This window comes from Triturus cristatus, chromosome 8, assembly GCF_964204655.1.
Source record: "Triturus cristatus chromosome 8, aTriCri1.1, whole genome shotgun sequence".
In the NCBI taxonomy this organism is placed as follows: domain Eukaryota; kingdom Metazoa; phylum Chordata; class Amphibia; order Caudata; family Salamandridae; genus Triturus; species Triturus cristatus.
The window spans coordinates 506,073,700-506,093,533 of NC_140591.1; positions in this window are offsets into that span (position 1 = coordinate 506,073,700).

A 19,834-nucleotide genomic window follows, 5' to 3' on the forward strand; every position below is an offset into this window, starting at 1 on the left:
CATAAAATGTGAGTTTAAGGCTTGACCAGTAGTTTTAAATGGCAAGTCAAAGTAGCGGTACACTGCACAGATAGCCATTGCAGTGGCAGGCCTAAGACAGATTGAAAGGCTACTTCTGTTGGAGGCACAATCAGTTCTGCAGCCCACTAGTAGCAATTAAAGTACAGGGCTCTGGGTACATAGTATACCACTTTACAAGGTACTTATTAGTACAGCAAACATGCTAATCATGTACACACCAATGTCATCATGGTTAGGAGAGAAGCACATGCACTTTAGCACTGGTTAGCAGTGGTGAAGTGCTCAGAGACCTAAGGCTAACGAAAAGATAGAGCAAAACTGAGAGGCAGCAAAATGCGAAAAGTTGGGGAAAGACCACCCTAAGGATGACAGGTTTAAAATGCCCTAAAAAGGTAACGAGAGTGTTTCCAATTCCCGAGTCTTCTAGGTGAAGATTTACATTATTCCTTTTATGTTCACATATGCAGCAGAGAATACTGCTATTGAAGTTTGTTGAAACTTTGCTGGTTTTCTGTTTTACATGATAGATCATCAACAGAGAAGAAAAGTATGGGCAGTCTGCATTTAATATTCCCCCAAAAAGCTGTAAAGTTAGCAAGGCAAACACTAAACAGATAACAAATCGTATGGAAGCACACTGTTGGTAACTGTTTGAAAATTCATAAGAGGGTTTCCTGGCTCATTCCTTGTTACCTCTGACCTGATGGTCAGGAAGAATTGAAATTATCATATTATGCCATTTTCCATTCTGCTGCTATCTTAACCCTGACACCAGTAGGATTTGTGAATTAAAAGGTCTGGTAAACTAAACAGGTTTCTTATTTTCACAGTCCTTGTCTGTTTTTAAATTCCTGTGGCAAATTAGTAGATTAAGGTTGGATATTCCTCTGAAGGTCAATAAATGTAAAGGTCTGTTTTTTACCAGTACATCCCAGACAAGGTTTTGTGTTTTCAAACTGGCTGAATTGTCTCTATCCTCTGATTAAAAATAATGTAGAAGTAAGATTTTGCAAGGCTAATTTTGTTCTTTTTTTTCTCTCCTTTCCGGCGTTGCACTTTGGAATAGAAAAAGGTCAGAAAACGACATTTTCAGCCAAAGTGTTTGGTTCTATTTTGGATCCATTTCACAGTGGGCCAAATAATGGAAAGCAGAGGCAAGAGAGGGCAAGAGCTGTCTCTTGAAATCATGCCAGTGAGAAGGAACGAGACAGAGAGAGAAGGAGAAATAGAGAGATGGGGAGGAGGGCAGCTGCCAGCGGCACAGCAGGAGAGGTGAACACTGTACTTGCCTTCTCCGGGCAGGAACAAAAAGTGACAGAGTTTTTTTCCTTATCTGCCCGTCCCAGAACGGCCGAGCCTTATCGGTAGGCCTTGGCTATGTCTGCTGTCCTGGGATGCATTTATTTATTTTTTTAAAGGAGGAGAACATATTCTAATAAATTAAAAAAGTAGGGGCATGCTGTGCCCTGCCGATTCCGCCCACTTCGATCACTGGCAGGATGAGGTGGATAAAGAGGAGCATCGGCAAAGATCGGGCACATGGATGATGAAAAACACCCATTACCATAAGGGCATTAAAAGCACAGACAATGCCGGAAAACATCAACAGCTGAAGGAGAAACGAATATGCTAGGGAAGAGGTAGGTTGCCAGTCGAAAGGCTTGGGTCAATCAGCCTTTCATCCATCTGAGGTCGATTAAATGAGTACCATTGAGTTGGGTAACAACAAACATCTGTTATTCAGCGCCAAGATACCCGTAGTGGTGAACGGGGGCTTTACAAATACACATGTTATGTTATGTCATTTTATGTTATGTAAGGCAACCAGCCCTCGCTGAGGGCCTAAGACAATAATGTTTTCCCAATTCTCAAACCTTGCTTGTTATTCAATTCTTCTTGCTGCCCTCTGGGCTCGGTCTTCAAGCCGATAGAGAGGGTAGCGCTGAGGTGAGGCAGGGTCAGACCACATTTAACAGTGTAGTGCAGACTAGATGCAGCTGTGATGGCGAGGCAAGAAGGAATTCATGGAGGGGTGCAGCAGAACAAAGGGCAGAGGGAGGGTGGTGTGATTTGAAGGCAGGTCACAGGTCAAGTGCAGGGCCATTATAGGCAGCGCTTTGTTATGCTAATGGCACTGCAAATCACAGAAGGGAAAGGGGATATTCTTTTGTCCCCTTGTGCCCCTCACCCTTTTCTCCCATATACCCTCACTCTAAAATCTGGGGGAAATACAGTCCCCACCTCCCCACAACTTCCTATGCCCCTACCACTGAGTAACATTAGGGCCAAGCACTAATTACCATCACATGTGCATCACAGTGCCAGTATATCCTGGAGGATAGTCTCAAGCCTTCCCTTTATCCAAGATGTACTATGCAGGTACAAACCTTCAAGGTGGAATTATTTGTTCTGTAGCCTAACGTCTTGTCTGACTCTTTGTTTCTGTAGCTTGGTTAATTGTATAGCTTTTGAGTATTCATTCATTCTGGCCGGAGATGAAAGCTGGAGCATGAATCATTAAGTTCAGTGCGGCCCGCTGTGTTTTATTTTACGAGACAGGTACAATGTTATACCTCTGGTTGCTTAGAAATTGCTCATGTTTTTAGGTGGCTGGTCATTTATAATTGTAAGTAAGAAGTAAGTAGAGGGCTGACATCACTATGGATACTCGTAGGCTCGGAGACTGTCTTGCAGGGAGCTGCAGGGTTTTATGAGGTAATGAGTTTTTGTAAGATTAACAGCTAAAGCCCCGATTATGTTTTTAGACAATAGATGCTAACATTGATTTATCCAGCCTGATCTATTTTTCAGCAAATAATTCTACAAATTGGAGGCATTTATTGTCTGAGTAGGGGATTATTAAGTCAGTGATTGGACTTAAAGAAAGTCTTAGCACTTCAAAAGTCCTATTTTGGACCTATTTACACCTCTTGAACTTTAATCTGCCGCCTTGAGCATGAGTTGCAGAAAAACCTAGAATTAGCTGATGAAACACATACAATGTTCCAGAGAATTCAATTTTCCTTTCAAGTGGTGCCCTACAGATTTCTCTTTGTAAGGCGCATATTGATTTAGAATAGGATGATTAAAGATACACCTAATCCTCTCCTTAAAGTGTATTCCTAAAACACCAGGTATTGTGTGGAACATCACGATTTTCCTAACATTCAGACTAAACCAGTGTGATAAATAATATTTCTCACATCTAAAATCAAAATGAAATGAATAGTATTTGGTCATTCAATTTGGTTAGTTTAAGAGCACAGCCATTTCATGATATGAGTAATGCACAAGGCTTGATGAGCGAGGTTGGTAAATCTCATGTACCATTCTTAAATTGATTTCTTATGCACCTGAGCATAGCAAGGTACTTGTCTCTTGTACTTGTCTGTAAAGGAAAATATGTTTTCCCAGGACGAACCCGTTCTGCTATACCATAATCTGTTTTCTTTGGTATGCCCTATATCGGCCATAGGTATTAATTTGCTACTGTTCTTCTAAAGTGGGAACGTTCACCGATTTCCAGGGTGAGAATGCAGTGGTCAAAAAAGTAATGATTACCACAAAAAAACAAGGGGTGGATTAATGAACTTGTCACTCAGTGCAGCATAGAAAGTCACCTTGCTGCGCTGCACTGCATGACAGGGAAATGGTGGGAATGCGCCGTATTTAAGGCAATGCGGCGCATGCATTTTTCCCTGTGCTGGTGCCCTTTTGGCAGCCTAACGCCAGTGCAGGCACCCTTGTACCGTGGTGCACCGGTGCCTGGGTTGCATGGAGGAATCTTTTTGTGAAGGAAGGTGCACCTTCCTGCACAAAAGCAATCTTGACAGACATATTCCTCTTTCTATGTGTGCTGCAGAATGCAGCACACATAGAAAGAGGAAATAACGAGAAGTATAGATATATCTTTTTGGTGCGTTCCCAGGTTTACCAGTTCTAGTAAATCTGGGAATGCGTCAAAAACCATGGGAGTTGAGTGGGAACACCCACAGAATGCCTCCCTTACCCAGCGTAAGGCAACACAGCGACTTGCGCTGCGTTGCTTTACTCCACACTTATGGAGCCACTCAGGGCCGCACAAAGTGGCCGTGCGTGGCTTCATAAATCTCACTTAAGGTTTGCGTCATGCATGCACCACATTGCGTGGTGCAAACGTGAGGCAAACCGGCTCATAAATAAGCCCCCAAGTTTGTTGGTGTTCACCTATTTTTAGTCATTGTTTTCTGAGCATCCACAACCAACCATTTTGGATTGCATTTGACCCCTCGTAATATCACAGAATTCATCTAAGAAAATCATTTTACAAATGAGAATACAATAAGTGAATTTGTACGTGTAACTTGAGGTATGTGGTCACATAGGGCCACATGCATTAAAGTCAGGATTTTCAAATACTAAATAGCGAATTTTAAGAAATCCCTTTTTAGGACTCGCAAATCCCTATGCATGTATGAATCAAAAAAGAAATTGCGATTCCTACATATTCCTTAATTTCGACTTGCAAATTGCGAATCGCAATTAAGGAGTCCTAGAGGCCTATAGGAATGAATGGGAATTGCATGCGCAATTTCAAGGGTGCCAAAAGGACACCCTGTTATACCCCTGAAATTGCCATGTTACCATGTGTTGCGCACATATATGCACCATGGGCATGTGTGTGTGTGTGTGTAACATGAAACTTTGAAAAATGCACTTTAGTGTATTTTTCAAAGATTTTGCAAATGACCATCAAGTTCAAATTGATGGTAATTTGCGATTCCTATTTGCGAATTTACAATTTGAAATTGCATCATGCATTGCATTTGGGGAATCGCAATTTGCGATTCCCTAAATGCATTCGCAATTTAAGTAATCACAAATTTTGCGATTACTTAAATTGTGATTTTGCATTTGGGTTGATGCATCCCAAATGCAAAGATTCTGCATATCTGCCCATTTGTGATCGGTATTTTCGTTGATGCATGTACCCCATAATCTTTACTTAATGTGTGTAAAGGCCTCTACTAATTTGACAATCAAAATGAAGCAGAATAGGACTGTATATTTTCTCTTTCAGTTACTCTCTTCCATGAACAAAATGCCCAACATACACCAAAAAATGATAGTCCTTTTACATGTTGTTAATTATACTGAATTAGATTGATTGTAAAAACCTGAATTAATCAATAACAAATACTCCTGCAATTTATACTGCAAAACAAACACCTAATTATACATATTTATCCATAAACATCTCAAGAAGGTCATATGTACAAAAAGGGGAAAAGAGTCCTTTTCCTTCTGAGTGTAAGCGAGAATTTATACCGTGTTTCTGAATATTATAGTTTTTATAAGGGTATTTAAAAGCTTCATTAAAACAATATCAATGCAAATGTTAACTGAGCTGCCAATTTCTTCATGCTTGCTAGCATTTTCAGCAAGGAGTCCCTTGATGACAGTGGATTCCGACTGAAATATTTAACATCTCTTGTTAAATGCTGGCACCAAGTGTGTTATTTATTTTTTTCTCAACAAATTATTATCTCAAGAGAGATGATAATGGGAACAAGTGAAAGAAAGATGGACAGCCATTAGGGCAAAATGCCAGCGACTGATCTTCAAAGGAAAGAAGAAAAAACAGTATGCTTCCATGGATCATAAAAAGTTATTGCTGTTGTTGTGAATTCAGAGAAAGGACTTTCGAAGGTGAAGACATTTAAATCAAAGTAAAGTGTCTGCAGAACAGTTTTGATAAAAATGATCTATTGTAATTGCAAGATTCCATTACAGGGCTGAGAAAGCATTAAGAGAGCTGGTATTGATCATATAGCTTAAACCTCTGTCTGCAAAAAAATACTAAGTTGTAAAAATGTAATAGGGAAAAAGAAGATAACCAGAAATCAGCAACTAATTATGGAAGACACACATGAAGTCGCTCTATGAAATTCTGAACATGAAATATAATCTTAAGGGATTAGTCAATACTACACGCACACACAAACATTTATACGAAAGTGGTTGTGCAAATGTGAAAAAGTTTATCCAATATCTTCATAGATTTCATTCATTTTGTGTAAATGTTTGCTTCGGCCACATTGAAGGAATCAGAACATTTTGCCAGACCTATATTGAGCATGTTTTCTAATTACTGGGCCAAAGCTATAAGGAGAATGCTTTCTAATTACAGGACAAAAGCGTGCCTAGAAGTAATAATTGAGGTGGAGTTTTTCTTCTTTTGTATCAAAAAGCCTTGGGGTACATACACAAGAACGTGTGATAATTACCTCAAGAGTAGCTTAACGCAACTCTCAACATCGCAGCCTATTGCGGGAAAATTACGCCGTGCCAACCAAGTATTCACAACGCGGCGGTAGCATGCGATAGTCACCAGATAACGTGTCAAATGTCAGCATTAAAATCAACACCACGCCACAAAAATGCGAAACACAAATGCAAAAAATCATGCGATGAGGCCCAGCGCAGTACAAAAATTTGCGAAAACCAGCCACTGGCCTGCAAAACCCACGCATCTGGCGGGAAAATGCACTATAAAAGAAAGAAAAAAAAAAAAACACCAAAACCAATTCAAACTACGTAGCACCATGGATGCACACGGACCGAGAGCAGAGGACAAGCAGAACTCCACAAGCCCCACGGAGGACCAGCCAGGAACCCCGTGTTGGAATGGACAAGGAGTACAGGAAGAGGAAGACGGGGTTCAGTCTGCAGAAGGACTGGATAAGCATCACAGAGGTGATAGAACACCATCAACAACTGTTCGGCACCTCCACTGCGGCACTAGCAACCCAAATGGAAATATGGCAGGCCATCGTCAGGAACGTCAATGCAGTCGGAGTGTCAAGGAGGTCAATGGAGGAGGTCAAGATGCACAGGCATGATGTGAAAAGGCAGACCAAACAGAAATTTGCCGCCAACAGGAAGGCAGCAACGGCGACTGGAGGTGTGGGTCCTGCGACACAGGAGGAGCTGGATGAGCTGGAGGAAATGGTGGCCACAGTTAGAAGTGTGGAGACGGTGGCAGGATTTGGGGGCCTGGACACAGCTCAATATGACCTGACCCAACAGCAACAGGGTGAGTAATGACCAGGGACTGGGGGGACGGAGGGAGATGGGCACAATGGCACACATGCACAATTATGTGAAGCACACTGCACACCCACAATTATCGTGGAACTTGTCCCTGATAGCCTTGGCACACTGCAGTACACATTGAAACACCAAGTAGGACCCCGTCCACAATGTGCATAAAGGGGCCCCCCTCCCTATCACCAATATCACAACCTACTCATGCACATGTGCTGAATCTAGTAAAGCAGCGGCTCTCTGAGCCACACTGACTATGCAAGTGACACTGCATGCCCGATAGCATGGCAGCAGCCAAAAAACATGGGGCCTCATTTATGAAAAGTGACGCATCACTGCGTGAAAACAGTGATGCGTCACTTTTCACTGCGCCCTCCCTGCGACTCCAATGATGCATCATATTTACAGTATGACGCATCATGTCGCAAGGAGTCACAGATACGTCAGTATTTCTGACGTATCTGTAGGCGCAAAAGTGACGCTTTGCTGGAGTGTGACACAAAAGTGACGCAACTCCAGCAAAGCCCCATGTGAAAGTGCCTGCGTCAGTCTTACGCCTGCTGTGAGGCAGGCGCAAGATATTGATGCATTTGCACCCTAGAAGTGGCGCAGTGAAATCTCGTAGATTTCACTGCGTCACTTCTACGATGCATACTTACGTGGGAACGCCCACCCTGCATACATTATACCTGACGCAGGTATAATGTAGCGCAGGGGTTTACAAAGTGACGCATCTAGTTAGATGCGTCACTTTGTAAATATGGCGCATCATGGCGCATGTTTTACGCCACTGGTGCGTCACAAAAAGTGACGCACCGGTGGCGCAAAAGTGACGCAGGGGCTCATAAATGAGCCCCATGACATGGCCCACGAATCGACATGGAGGTGGCCCAGCGCTGACATATCCACGTGCACCCACAACCCATGCCGTACAATACACGCAGCAGACGAACAATGCACCAGGCCACAAAATCTGTCCGAGAGCACATATGACCCAAGTCAAAAACAATTCAGCGCCTGAAAAGCACACCATTCAAAGGCACTCCACCTCAAAGGGAGGAGGGTACACGAAAACAGAGCTGCAGGGGCAACTCCCCCACAATGCAGCACACACACATAGCAAGCACAGAATGTGAGAATTTTGCCTGGCATATGCTGTCCACTAATTATAGTGGGCACCCTGTGCCAGTCCAAACAACCCCTTATTGATGATAGGTTAAAGACAACCTTTATTGAAAGCTATCCTAGTGGTAACTATGGAGAGTAGCCTTCAGGCTAAGTCTTGTAAGAATGTAAAGCAGCTTGTTTTACCAGTCTATAATCTCTTGAATGTATAAATGAAAGACAACCACACCAGGTATATATATAAAATATATGTATTTATTTCTAAACACACCCTACTAGACTCTTTATGAGGCTAGAGGTCAAAACACATAAGTTACACTTCAAATAGTACAGTAGAATAGCACAAATACACATCAGGCCCTAGGGGTGAGCCAAACCATATACTAAAATAGTGGTATAAGAACCACGACTTAACTAGACATATGGCCTAGAGCCTGTAGAATTGCTGGGACCCCAAGGAACCACCCAAGGTAGTATCACAGGGGACCCACGGGGGCCGTGTGCAGTGTGAGAACACAGCCGCGAGATCCCATTAGCTTCTATGGGGAAAGTCGCGGTTAGATTTTTAAAGATTAGGGACACTTAGAAATGAGTCAGAACCAAACCCTATGGGACTTAGGAAGTTCTAGGGTCAACAACCACGGGAGCACTGGAGTACTCGTGTTACCTTACCCAGGGAAGCTGGGTGCATAGGTGTCAAATGGTGTCACGTCGCGTCGTCGTTTTCAATGGGAGCTGGCAAAGCAGTGCTGCTGCCAGGAAGATGCGAAGTGTCCGAAGAGATCCAAGCCTGGATCGAAGTTGAGAAGAACCTGAAAGCAGAGGGGACTCGAGCTATCCCGCAAAGGATGTCGAGTGCTGCAGCATCGGTGCCCGGATGGGACACAACAAGCCTTGGCAACAGGAACCACCGTAGAAAGGAGAAAGATGCTTCGGTGCAGACCAGCAAGATCTGAGGGACTCACCACATGGTGGGGAGTCAGGGCACGTCTGGCGCAACCAGGAAAGCCCAAGTAAAATTAAAGTTGCCTTCACAGGGACCCACCAGTCGACAGACCAGGGATCGTAAAGGAGCCTCGAGCTGAAATGCAAGAAGCGGGCTCACGGAACACTTGTGGAGTGTAGCCCCACAATCTTCAGTGCAGATGGTGCTCGAGGTGGGGGCTACAAGTAACCCCAAGCACAACTTCAAGAGACGTCGAGAAGTTGATGCACTTGCAAATGTGCACGGTGACCAGGAGTTCCGGTTCCATGTTACTCACGAGGGCTGCGGGTCTCAGCTTTGTTGGGGACTGGGGTCAGCCTGTGGGAAGTCTGGAAATCCTCTTCCTGGTCTGCAATTACTTTGGAGTCCGGCGGGAGCTTCGTAGATGCAGACCGGCAAAATGCTTCGTTGGTGCCTGCCAAGCAGGGGAGTCACTCCTTGGCCCCAAGGGAGATTTCTTCAGTCCTCTAGTCTTGAGTAGAGTGTTGAAGTTCCAGGATTCAGCTTCAGAGTTTCGTCCAGGGATATCTAAAGTCCTGTTGCCAGGGGTTCCTTACTTATACTTAAGGAAGGGGTTGGACTAGCTCTAGGGACCCACCTATGGGAGGGTTTGGAAAGAGGGGTGGCTACACCCATTTCCTTTGTCGAGTTTCATGCCAGAGCAGGGGCTGAAAGTCCCTGAACCAGTTTGAGCTGGACTATGCACGGGGACACCAAATGTGCCCCCAGTGCAGGACTTCAAAGCACTCTGAGAGTGCTCCCACCCAGCCCCAATACACATCATCCTGTCTGGGAGGTGGTTACACCTCCCTGTGACAGGAAACCTATTGTCCAGGCCTCCCCTGCTGGAGTTTTGGTTAGCAGCAGGAGGCCAGACCCGTGTCTGTGGCTGCAGCATCCATTTTTTGATGCCAGGGCTCAGTTAAGTTGGCACCAGATATACCGGTGCAGTCATGTCTCTCCCTGTAGAAGGGTGGGATCATACTCCCATACCAGTTACTGGTGTGGGGGTATGATTCCAAGGTGTTTGACACCAAACATGACATGTTTCCGTGCAGGCAGTCCAAAGTTAGCATTTACCGTTTGGTTATAATGCACGTAAGAGTATATGGTCAGGCTACACCACTGACAACCCCGGAGAAGAGATTCCGAAGGCTGCAGAGGGGCTCAGCTCATGCCTGGGCACCCTCTCACATATAACCAAGCACCCAGCCTTCAGATTTGATAAGGCCTGCCATAGGGGTGACTGATAGGTTTCTATGTGCAGTGATAGGTGAGGTATACTGAACCTACACCTCAGTAAGGGGTGCATGCACCCCTTACCCAGGCTGCAGTAGTAGACCTGTGGTGTAATTTCGGAGGGCTTCCCATGGGTGGCATAATACATGCTTCAGCCCCTGGTAGGCCTCTAAGGTACCTATGCCCTGGGTACATAGTATACGATATACTAGGGACTCACAAGGGTGCCCCAGAATCCAATCTGGAGTGTACCTAAAGTACATGTAATCAATTTAGAGAGGAAGCAGCTGGGCTGGGGCCCTGAATAGCAGGGTCCCAGCCAGACTAAAGTCGAAAACAGTGAAACACCAGCAAAAAATGGGGGGTAACCATGTGAAGCAGATCCTACTCTCCTACACAGAACATCAGCAATGACGGCAATATGGTACAAAGTGCAACACCAACACCACAGGACAGGGCTCACAACAGGTTCCACTCGTGCGTAGTAAATGTCTACACACATCTTGCATTGCCTGACACTGTGTGATGATAATGTATGGGTACTACCACACATCCTTCATGTAGCCAAAAAACACACTGACTGCCATCAAATAGCCAGCTCCACCAAAACAGTCACAATATACATTGGCATGCAGTCTGAATGTAAACCTCTGCAAATCTTCAGCATACATGTGAAACTCTATTAAACTGCATCTCCCATTTACATTGCAGAGGGACAAGCAACACCTCCTGCAGAGCACACCACACTTCTCCTCATTGATGATGAAGAGGACAACCTGCACATAGGTCAAAACACCCTCCAACGGATAATGGACAGCCTCCTCACCCCATCCCCAGGAGCAGGGCAGACCAGCTGCCTCGAGGTGACCCCACCACCTGCACAGACCACACAGCAGGGAACACACACCACCACAGCTGTCTCCCAGGACCCCCCGACCAATACATGGAATTCCAACAGCGCGTGTGGGGTTGCCAGGTGGAATTGGCTGAACAGCTGCGTGTGGGTTTCGAGCTTGTGGCAGCCAAACTTGATGCCATACATGGGTGTCTGAGTCCAATCAGGGACCACGTACAGTTCCTATCAGACACCCCCTGTACGCACCATGCTCCACCACAGACCTTGGCTGACCTCGCTGGGGACATTAATCAGATACAAGAACTCTCTGGTCAGACAGGCACCAGCGATGACAGCACAGAGTTGGCACAGATGCGGAGGTCAATGGAGGCCATGGAGCAGATGCAGGCTGGAAGTATGGCAGCCACGGCTGGACACCAACGAGTATTAGCTGGGAACTTCAATGCCCTGCAGTTCATCATCTTGCCATTGCTTCCACTGAGCCTGTCACAGATAACTGCTGCTGGAACATCGACACACACAGCTCCGACCTCTGATGTGTCAGTGGCACACAGTGATGCAGCCCCATCACCTTCGCAGTCTGATGTGTCAGTGGCACACAGTGATGCAGCCATTACTCTGCCACACCTACCGGACACACCGGACACAGAACCCGTATCAGGGGAGTAAGCTGGGGATGGTAATTACTGTGTGAGGAAGGAGGCAGTAGCATCCATCACCGCCATATGGCCTGTCCCTGCCTGGTTCTGCCCTATGCATCATGACCTAGGACAATAGCTCCCACTGACCCCCGGAACACTATGTCACATTCCCCCGGACCCCGACACGGACTGCCATATATTCACTGCTGGACAATTACACAGCAATCCTGCTGCAGACTGCACTTCCCCTCTTCCTAATCACTTTTCACTCCCCAAAGGACTCTGGTTGGCCCACCACTGGGCTTCCATGTAATGGGGGCTTGGATGGCTATGTACAGCACCTGCTCCGTCAATCACCTGAATGTGAATAAAACATTCTAAATCACACAGATGTGTCATGACTATGTTCATTCTCATGTATGGAAGTATGGCTGGATGTAGGGACAATGATTTCACATGAAGGTACACCCTGGTAACTGACATCTATGCGCATGTGTATCCCTGAGACACATGGCCAATTGGATGACTGTGAAGGTGAGTACTAGCTGTGTCCCCATTGAACATCAACAACAATCTCACAATCCCCCAACGTAGGCACACGTTCATGTATTGAATAGGACTGTGTGTAAGAATGACCAAATTGGTAGCAGGCCAGAAGTTGTGTCCTACATCACATGTGACAACCAAACTTCACGTCGCATACCTACCCACACACATCTGTGTGGACACATCCTGTTATAATTCATAACATTGCTCTACATGGTCTGAGTTTGGACACCATAGTCACATTGCTGAAGTCATGTAAGTGCACAGGTCGGCCAGCAACTATCCCAAAACAATGTCGGGCTCACAGAGGTGGAGCTTGCAAAAGGGAGCCACCCCCATTGCACATGCGTCAGTCAGTTCCTCCCTGTGTAGGGTCGATGCTCATTGTGGCACACGAGTGGACAATCTAATCAACACTCATCACAGTTAGACACCAGTGGAGTTGCATAGACTTTATTGGCATGTGCGTGTCGGTATGGACGAGGCAACGGCCACAACAGGCAGGGACAGCTGAAGACACTTACACGCAGCATAGGAACATGTTGAGGTTCAAAAAATGGTGAGGCAAAAATGGACAACAATCATCATGGATGGCAACGGTCTCACCCCACCTTGCCTTGCTGGATGAGTCATGTGTTGTTTTGCTTCTGCCCATTGCCCCGTGTGAGGGGGCATGACTCACTGCCCATGGGATCTGCATAGTGCTCTGTCACCGGAGTGCGCCGATTGTCTGCTCTGCTGACATCGATCAGGTGAAAGGATCCAACAGGTTCACATGTCATGCTACATTGCCATGTGTGTACTCTCCCCTCAGCAGTGTGTCAAAATTGGTAACGTTGCCAAACGATGCTATGTTGCTCCGACCATGGACCTGCATCACCTTGCTCAGGTGTGTGTACACATGCGTAGTTCCACGCACATTCATCCAGAGTCCTGACAAAGGCAGACATGTCCTCTGTTGTGGTGAGATATGTGAGTATTCCCCACGATTCAACAAGTTGTTGGGACCTGTGCTGTGGGTGACAATTCGATGCGACTGCAGGAATGTAGTTACTCGTCCATGAATGCCCGTGCAGCTTCATGTGCAATGTGTTCCAATAGTATGTCATTGTCGTGTTCAAGGAACACCAGGTTAAGCCAATCCATTAACTGGTCTGGGCAGGTGTGCTCAGCCCACGCTGTTTCACCAATTCGCAACACAGCCCAATAGGGAAGCACCTCGATGTTGTCACTGCACACGAGGAATTGTGCAATCTCTCATGCACAACTGCCAATACATACGCAGTATGTCAAGGCATTCCATGCACGGCTGTCTCGGTTACACTCCTGTTCGTGATCCAACAGGGGCTGCAGACACAAGTCATAGTCCAGTTCATCTACAGTGGTGTTGGATAGGCAGACATACATGGGACACTCGAATGTGCCTGTTCGGCAGTGGTACCAGAGGTGGACGCATCTCGTGGAACTGGACCTCTTCTGAACTGCGGCAGCTGTGTGGAGGATATGCCACAGCTCTGAGCAATGATTCGAATGTGTGTGCCACGTTGGGGAGAATGGGTTGCTGTTTCCGTGAGTGTAAAGGGCATCCCATGCGGGGGTACCACAGGCAGGGGCTTCTGTGTGTGGGGTGTGGATAAGTTGGAGAGTTAATTTGCGCAATCCGTGATGTGGGAGTCGACCCCATCTGCCATGACATCTCTCTCAGGGCGTTCCAGCCGCGTTCTGGACCAAGGTCAGAGGTGCAGGCGTCCTCCCGCCTTCTGCATTGGAACAAAGGAGCTTTCACCCCTGATGTTTGTCTGACTACTACTTGCGTTTTTGGAATGTGATGTGGCTTTGGTGCTGAGATTGGGCCAAGGCCTTGGGCTAGTGGTGTACGGATGGCGATACACACACACATGTTGGCATGTGGAGCCAGGTGTCTGAGAGGCCTTGCGCTGCTTGTGCAATCTCACTCCATCTCTCTTCCTCGCTCTATCCCTCTCTCTCCTTTGTTGGGCGCATGGCACACCTTCTTCTCTTGGATTTTGTCTTCCAGGCTGTGTCCTACAGATTGTCCAGTGAGAACCCGCTTGGACTCATCCGAATGGTTGTTTTGGCTTTTGTTTGAATGGTGTTTTGTGTTGGTGATTGCATTGCTGTATGACTGATTCTCCATTTTCTGGCCACGCATGTATGTTGATTTTCCTGCTTGTGCGACATCAGGCAAAATATTTTGATTTGGGATTCGTAGTGTTGGTGTGCAGTTTCTTTGTCCGGGGTTGGGGCAGGAGCTGGGGGGGGGGGTTGCAGGCCTGGATGTGGTGTCGGTGGGTGTTGTGGCCCTCTTGGGTGTCTGTGCTGCATGTTCAGTTGCTTGTCGGCATCTGTTGTTCTTTATGCGTGGCTATGGTCTGTGCTCCCTTGTCTGGTGCAGGCTGTGGTCAGAGTTTCACCAGGTCTGAGCAGGTGTTAATTTCCTGGTGCTAACGCGTCTTATCGCCTGTTTTGTGATCTTATCGCAGATCTGGCTGGTCGGTGAGAATGTTGCGGTGTGATAATGTCGCTGCTTTTTGCTCGGGAACGCCTACTCTGCATCTCATTAGCGATAGTTGCCGAGGTGATCCGTGGTGATATTTGTTGCGGATGCTAACGCCGGAAAAGTGGTGCTGTAGGCCGTTTGCACCGGCTCGTGAATGGGGCGGTAAATTTATCACGACTTTGCGCTAAAGTGCCGTTAAATTGGAGATAGCTCCTTGAGAATATAGCCCCTTGTGTTTAAAAATCTTTAAAAATTATAGGGCCCAATTCACAGAACTAACTTAAGACAAAATCCTAAACTTACTACCATTTTGGTATTCACAGAAGGCACTTACTCATTTTGGTATTCAAAAAAAGGCACTTACTCATTTCGGTATTCACAGAAGTAATGCCTTCTGTGAATACCGAAAGTCTTAAAGTTAGTTTAGGAGTAGTAAAGTTAGGAGTCCTAACTTTACTACTCCTAATCTGAGTAAGTGCCTTCTGTGAATACCAAAATGAGTAAGTGCCTTCTGTGAATACCAAAATGGTAGTAAGTTTAGGATTTTGTTTTAAGTTAGTTCTGTGAATCGGGCCCTGTGTTTTGTGGAGAACAAAATCCACAACCATTCCATTAACCAAAGTTTCTATTGATCATATCTGATGCAGATGGAGGATTCTGTATGTGACAAGTCGAGTCAATTGCGCTCCTACACAGTCCGATCTTAAGATGATATTGTTCTCAGTGGACTGTCCCTTAAAACATGTGGATGTGAGATCCAGACCCTGGTCTATTTCTTTGGTGAAAGGTATTTTTATTTGTGCATTTTGGTTTCTCTTGGATTTACTTTACATTATTTTTGTGTATTTTCAGTTTTTAGGCTTTTAAAGAATTACATCTTTCAGAAAAGGAGGAAACCTGTGTCATCAGGCGTGCAGAAAGACACATGCTCGGGATGCTACGGTACAGAGAGGTGTACAAGGAGCTCTTAGCAAAAGTGCCCAAGAAGAAGGCGAGAATAGGCCATGTGCAATGCACTCCACAACTTCCAAGCCATAGCTGCTAAGACATCTCGTGGTGGGATTATGAGCTGGTATAATGCCTCTCTCTGTGAGAGTGCACTGGAACGGATCTCGGAAAAATTGTAAATCATTTGTATATTGTGCTGGTACACTACACTCTGCCATTAGTATGTCATTGTAGTCCTGCGGGTTATCCCTCGAATGATGCATTCCTGCAAGATTGTGTGGTATCACGTCCTTCTGCATTGCAGACCCGACCATTTCTTATCTCCTACACTGCATGAAAGGTTATTTTTAGTATGTGTCCGTGAGTTTTACTATTCAGAATAGTCCATCATTGCCCCATTCCTAGTATCTGGTTATCCCAGTGAGAATTTGCTATTTCAAATAACATGTGAAAAGGGGACAAATATGGTTATTTTGTTTTTATTATTTTTTTAACTTGCGTCACAAGAGTATTAATGACAAGAAAATGATTTTGTTGAAATTGTGAAGAAGAACTTGAATCAACCCTGACAATTGCAATTGTAGTTAAACATGAGAGAACATTATTTGAACAAATAGTAAAATATAATGCACCTGTACATTTGTAAAGGCAATTAGCATAGGTGAAACCAGCTACGTATGGGCACTGTGGCACTAGTAGGAAAGGTGGGGCGATTTTAATATTTTTTTAATGGGCAGATTTTTGGAGTGGGGAAAGCTTAACAGGTAAGTGGTATGACAAATGTAAAATTCTAAAAATTATTTGAAAGAGAATAAATTACAATTTTATATATAATTGCTTAAATGTATTTGGAGTACATTGTTAGAATTTCTTTTGAGTTCCTTTCATTTCTTTTTGCTTGTTTGTTGCAGAGCTTGCTATGTTAGTTCTGTGTTGTTGTCAAGGAGGCTGTCAATGAGGTACTTGTGTTGTGAAGACCTGTGACGTGGATGCATTGTGAGGTGGCAGTTCGAAGGAGACTGTGAGCTGTAATGTGAAGTCCTGCGTCGGGAATGCATTGGCTGCGATTTCGATGTGGATTTTAGGGGGCAATGCATCATACGATTATGCTGAAACCACTGCTCGACTGGCAGAGCACCTTCAGGCCCATTTTCAATGGTCCATGACTGAAGTGATAGGACTTGGGAGGGCAGGGCTCACAGCTGTCAGAGTCCTGGTGCTGGGTACAATGTTGTTGGAGCCTGTCCCTGTGGCAATGATTAGGAGGCCAGCCAACTAGCCCTTCCTGCACAAAAACAACCCCCTGAGGCATTTCCTCTTTATGTGTGTGCTGCAGAAATGCAAGGTTCATAAATCGCATTTTGTGAGTGTGTTTGGCACATTCAACACATTACGATGTGCAAGCGTGATGCAACCCCACTCATAAATATGCCTCTCAGATTTTAGAAACATTGCTCAATGAGGCAAGCCTATAGTGAAGCCCACAGAGAAATGAGAGCTAATTTCTGCCTCAGGTAGCAAATATAAGTCATGTCGTCTGAATTGATTTTCTTTGAATTTTTAGGGTATTAAGTTGTAGATATATGAGATTTGTTCCTTCTGTTTTGTCAGTTCGTTCTCCTATTCTCTAAATTCATTTCTTGGTTAAATGAAATCTGCAACAACTGCCTTTAAGGAAGGCTGGCTTATTTTTGTTAACAGTACAAGGTTTTGGGAAACTGAGATTTTTCATTGCAGACTGTTTTGATAATAATTAAGATATTACCTCAGGAAAAGTTAAAGATATTTGCAGCATTGCAAATGAGAATGCCTGCCATTGAATGACAAGAAGATATTTGCTTTCCAGTCACTGATGAAGAAATCTGAAGTACCATGTTAGAACTGGGGTTTCTGGTTGTCAGAGAATGCACACTGTACAAGCAGGAACCACCACTCTAGTCAGGGTAAGCTAGATACACACTAAAAGATAACCTGTGCTCACCCTCTGGTACCTTGGCACAGATCAGCCAGGTACTGTGAATAGGCATTGTGAATAGGCATTGTGGAAAGTATTTGTGCAATTCACACACACACGCACACCCACACGTATGCACACACACACACACACACACGCACGCACACACAACACACACACACACACACACACAGAGTAACAGAATGAAAACACCACAAAAGTATTCATCACAGTGTTAGAAAAATAAATTATATTTTTATGAGTAAACCAAGACCAAAATTATAAAATTCAAATAGGTAGAACCAGACTTATGAAGTTTTAAAAAATAAATAAAAATGTGGTGCTTAGAAGCAAATAGTTCTTAGGGGGTTACTTGAGGTAATTCTGGACTGGAGTAGATCCAAAGTTCAGGTTAGCTGCAATGGAGAACAGGCTGGCTACAGGCCTCACACAGGTCCCGCTTAAAAAGTACCTTGAATAGAGGAAGCCTTGACGTTGAAGACACAATGAGTTGGTTCCGATCTATGCAGATGATGAAGGCTTCGTCGACAAACCCCTTTACGATGCAGGCAATGCTCCCTTGTCGAACCACACTGTCCATAAAAGTGATGTTGTTGATCGCCTCTTGCGTCGGTGTCAAAGGGCAATATGTCAGTTTCGATCAGTGCAAAGTTGTCACTGTGTCGATTTTGACGGTTCTGCACAGGAAAAGCTCACTTTCAATGCACAGGACTGGATTGGCACAACTTGGCAGGGCACGCCTCACAGATGACAGAGTCCAGCTGCTATTGCAGTGTTAAAGGAAGTCTTTGATGGCCCTGAGACTTCAGAACAGGGGCAAGCTAGCAAGCCCTTGGAGTCACTCTGGGTTCAAGTGAGGTGGGTCCAGTCCTTGTCCTCAGCAGGGCAGAGATCAGCAGGCAGCAGGACAGCACAGCAAAGCAAAGCAGAAAAGCAGTTCTTCCAGAGCAGTAGTCATGCAGAGTGGAAATTATTATCGCACAGCAGTCTTTAATCCTGGTAGAGTTTTTCATAGGTCCAGAATGTACTGTCTTGTTAGGGTCAGAGCCTCAGTACTTATACCCAAATGTGCTTTTGAAGTGAGGGTGACTTCAAAGAATTGCCTTAGAAGCAGCACAGGTTCTTTCTTTTCAGCTGTGTCTTCAGACTGTCAAACTAACAGTAGGGGTAATCAGCTCCTTGTGTGGGAAACAGGACACTGCCTATGCAGGTGTTAGTGTTAGCTCATCCCACTCTTTCTGCCCAGAAAGGACTATCAGAATACAGATGAGTGCAGATTAGTTCTCTGTCACACTCACCCTTTCTGTGATTGTGGCTGTCGAGAGGGAATGCACAAAGTGTAGCTGTCACCCACCCCACATATGTATTGGAGCCAGGTTGCAGGCACACAGAGCAGTAAACACTTTCTAAAAGTGTCATTTCTAAAATATTAATGTTAAATTCAACTTTACAATTAAAAATGATTTATCATTACAATTCCAAATATTTAAAACATGAACCAGCTACTCCTTTCTGATCAGGAATTACAGCTTAAAAGTGTTTTAAGGAACTCCCAATGCTAACCTATAAGAGGAGAAGGTCTCACAGTAGTGAAAAACAAATGTGGGTGTTTGTCACTATTAGGACATGCAAACCTTAACAGTACATGTCCTACCTTTTACTTACACAGCAACCTGCCCCTAAGGGCACCTAGGGCCTACCTTAGGGGTGACCTATGTGTAATAAAATGGGAGTTTATTGCTTGTCAATTAGTTTTAAATGCCACATTGAAGCGGTAGTAAACTGCACACACAAGTCATGCAATGGCAGGCCTGAGGCAGGTTTGAAAGGCTACTCATGTCATTGGTACAATTAGCGTTGCAAGCCCACTAGTAGCATTTAGGTTACAGGC